The sequence below is a fragment of the Brassica oleracea genome, chromosome C8, assembly GCF_000695525.1.
Source record: "Brassica oleracea var. oleracea cultivar TO1000 chromosome C8, BOL, whole genome shotgun sequence".
In the NCBI taxonomy this organism is placed as follows: domain Eukaryota; kingdom Viridiplantae; phylum Streptophyta; class Magnoliopsida; order Brassicales; family Brassicaceae; genus Brassica; species Brassica oleracea.
Genome location: NC_027755.1, coordinates 19,588,670 through 19,592,957, shown reverse-complemented (window position 1 = coordinate 19,592,957; position 4,288 = coordinate 19,588,670). Strand labels below are relative to the sequence as shown.

Genomic DNA, 4,288 nt, shown 5'->3' with positions numbered 1-4,288 from the left:
CCTTTTGACCTTAAGCTGATCTTTGTATCTAGCGCCCACTGCAAGTAGTTATCTCCGGAGAGATTAAGGGCTGCGTAGTCTCTATTTGAGATTTTCGACATCTGAATCACATCATCATTTCAATTTAGGTTCACAATGTGATCATGTGGCCGCATGGTATAACAAGCTCGGCCACAAACTTGTCTTACGCATCTATGAGAAAACAATCAATCTAATCGACCATGGTGCGAACAAACAAGCCACACGGCCATGTAGTCAAGCAATAGGACCGGACATGTAAAACTAATTGACCATGGTGCGAACAATCCTAATATTTGATTCTACATGTTCCAGAGAGATTAAGGCCACACGGCCATATGTATTTTCAATGCAATCAGATTCGAATTCGTATGTTTCTACATGCTGGTCGATTTTATTAAACAATACACATGCAATTCAATTCAGATTTATATGTAATGCAAACAACCTTAGCAATTTAATTTATGAATTTAGGGTTTTAACTTTAAAACTAAGGCTGCCGGTTTTAATTAAAGGTTTCAAGGCCTTTAGGATTCAAGTTCTAGATTAGATTACTTCAATCAATCTAACAATCCTAAAACCTCAAATCAACAAAACAATTCAATCAATTAAAATCGAAATCAGTCCTTTAGGGTTTAGGGTTTCGATTCCAAAATTTAGGGTTTCTCAAAATCAAATCAGGAACAATCAATTTAAGATCTAAGGAATCGATTTCTATATTTCTAGTTTAAAAGATTGTCGATTTTAATCTTGTAGGTTTTAGGGTTTTGATCAAGATCAAAGTTTCCATAATTATGGATTAGGGTTTCTGATCAATCTAGGTTCTCAGATTAAGTTATACCTTTGTTTTGTAGGGGATTTAGAACCGGACCACCTTTAGAGAGAGAGAGGACGAACGGATGCAATCGGGTCGCGAAACGGGACGATCGCGGGCTGGAGGCGTCTCGGCTGCGAGCTGCGGGGAGATCGGGTCGTCTCGGGTGCGATCGCGTCTTCGGGTGTTGATCGCGAGCTGGACGGTTCTTCTGAGCTGAGAACGTGATTCGAGAATGTCTAGGATTCAAGAGGGATCTTCTGAGTTCTTGGATGAACTAAGAACATGATTAGGGTTTTAGGTGTGGTCGCCGGTTTTGGCTTTTAGGGTTGAGAGGTTTCGATTTGTCTCAGGGATCTAGAGACGATCGTGCTGATAACGTGTTGTAAACGAATGGGGAATTTTTCTGTGTATTATTAATGAACAATAGATGTTCCTTATATAAGGATTACAAAGTATAGGAAAAAGGAAATTATCCAAAACCTAATACAACATGAAATAGGAAAAGATCTAAAACAGATAAATGGAAATTGTCCTAAGACTAAAGTCGGCCAAGAGCCGACTCTCTCTCCTCCGGACGACCGCTTCTCTCTCTTCTCCTTTGGCCACGGATTGGGCTTTGTCTTGGTCATTGGTTATGGGCTATCCAATGATTTATAACAATAATGATAATTTGGTGGAAATAGATTAAGGAGGGCGTGCATGGGTCCCCAACATACGCATTCCAGCATGCACTGCTAATATACCCAGCCGCGCGTGCCAATTAATAACTGTTTTATTGTTTTTTTCTTTTGTAAACTTGTTTTATTGTATGCATATGCTAATGAATACACTTTTATGCACTCTTGCTACATCAACGCCATTTAAAAATACATTTTTATGCCACAGAAGTTTCATTTATCCGTAGAATTGTTTCAGTAGAGTGGTTCATAACTCATAAAATTTATTGTTTTCGATACATATTTATAGGTCTGGGCATAATATCCGTAACCCGAAATCCGAACCAAACCCGAACCGAAAAACTCGATCCGTATCCGGTCCGAAATGTAAAAAATATTCGATTGGGGCTTGTAAGGTGGTACAAAACATATCCGAACCCGAAGTGTTATTAACCGAACTCGAACGGATAACCCGAAAAATCGAAAAACCCGAAAAATCGGAAAAAAATATCCGAATAAACCGATCTGATGTCCAAAATAATATACAATATAATTATATGAAACATGAATATATACTTCAAATATCTAATTTCATATTTATTTTGATATGTTATCTAACAATAAGTATTTAAAATTTAAATAACTACCTTAAATATTTAATTATATATAAATAAATATATATTTCTTATGTTTTACATTTAAATTTTAGATTTTATTTCGGGTATATCCGAACCGATCCGATATAACCCGAATCCGAATGATATATGATTACTTTATGGGTTCTATGATGTGATACAAAACCGATCAGAACCCGATGTGTTATATCCGAACCCGATCTGTACTTGCAAATTTACTAGAATAGGACCTAGGAGGTGTTATAAAAGAGAACCAAAATCCAAAAAACCCGATCCAAACGCCAAAGGATACCCAAACGTCTAGGCCTACATATTTATAAAAGAAAAAAAAAATCAAAGAGTATTGACAGAAGGAACAAATAGGGAAGAGAGCAAATAGAAAAATAACTTTAAGAATCAACAATAACAAATTAAAAAGTAAAGTATTTGGAAATCCTCTTTTTGTCTCTTAAAATATACTAGAATGTTAAAAAAAAAAAAAAGAGAACACAAACTAACAGAAAGTAAAACAACAAGAAGAAGAACACATAATTGTAACTGTCTTTATCATAAGGAACATAGGAAACACAAGACTTCCCTTTATTTTGGCTATATACATATTTTCACACACAAAAACATACAATGTTTCAGGCTTTGTATTGCTGCTTGGGAACACTTCCTCTCCAGTCTCCCCCCTCCCCCCATTTTTTTTCCTTTATGACCAACTTATATAAATTTGATTTCATGTATTACTAAGATGAGATTGTTTTTTTTGTAGAGCTAATAATAATAACATAATACATATTAAATTGTATACAGAGTGCTAATGTGTTTTTCCTTCAGTGAGATTTATAGAAAATAATACAATAGAGACAAAGAAAGCAGAGCATCCTAAGGTCCAAACTAAGGATAAAATCTAATATTAGGATATGGCCCTTGTTTACGCATTATTTTACTGTCATAAAACTGACGTTCTAACGGATTTTTAGGATAGTTTGAATTTCATAGTCCAGAAAATTAGATTCAAGAAGCAAAGTACATACAACATAAAATTAAATAAAAATATGCTGTCACATTAATTAACGAGACACTGATACTAAGTAATTTCTTATCCTGTGTCAGCAAGATAATTTTGAACAAGCTTATTCTAATCTAATAGGTGGTCAAGGAAGAACTGTGCATACTCATTTTCTCCAGCCCATGGACCAAAATAAAAAGCATCTTACTTAGATTTTGCTTAGTCACTTTATGTCAGTGTGCTTTTGTGATTGTCATTTTTTTTGGTTCCTTAATATTGCTGGAGGTTAAAGAAGACAAAGAAACAAAAACATGAACATTTCATCACTACCCAAAGTATTTATAAACACAAAACACATATAAACACTTAGAATATTACTTAAAGACCCGACAATTCCATAAACTCCTTTTAATACTCGCTCTCCTCTAGTTCTCTCTATTTCTTTTATTGACATAAGACCCTAAGACGACAATGAGAATGTTCTTGATTCGTTATTTGGGTGGAGATGAATAAATTTCGCTTCAATAGCTTTGGAAATGGTGAGGGTTTGAGAATATTATAAAAATCTTAAGATTTTTGTCTTTTTTTGTTCACTTAATCTTTTGATGGGAGGTGTGTTCGTGTTGAGGAAACCCAGAAACGACCATAAATGCCGTCGTTTTGATCGATGCAAGACAATGAGACAAACAGAAGCAAAGTTGTTCTCAGAAGAAACAAGAATGAGAACAAGAGAAAGAAGACGAGGACGAAGAAGAAGAATAAGAGGAAGCTTCTTCTCAGACGTGATCCTTTTGTTTCGTCCTTGTTTCTCCAACATTCTCTTCCTCTATCTTCTTCTCTTGTCTTCATCTTCTTCCTCCGTCTTGTCGTCGGAAACAGAGCATCTCTCACTGAGAAACCAAACTCTCCGGCCACTCGAGGAGCTTAATAAGCTCAAAGCCATTAAGCAGCATCTCAGAAAGATCAATAAACCTTCTGTCAAAACAATTTACGTAAGTGAAATTTATAAAAAAAACACTCTTCTTACACCGTTTCTTGTTTTTATGCTCTGTTTCAGAAACACATTGACACGTTTTTTTCTCTTCCTTCTCTGTTTTCTGAGTCATGGTCCCATTGTTGTTGCAGAGTTTTTTTTTTTTTTTTTTTTTTTTTTTTTTTTTTTTTT

The 4,288-nt window shown here is 35.0% G+C and overlaps 1 pseudogene; it reads left to right on the top strand.

Annotated features, from left to right (window-relative positions):
- Positions 1-3,726: 3,726 nt before the first annotated feature.
- LOC106308874 overlaps positions 3,727-4,288 on the top strand; it is an 8,332-nt pseudogene continuing 7,770 nt past the window's right edge.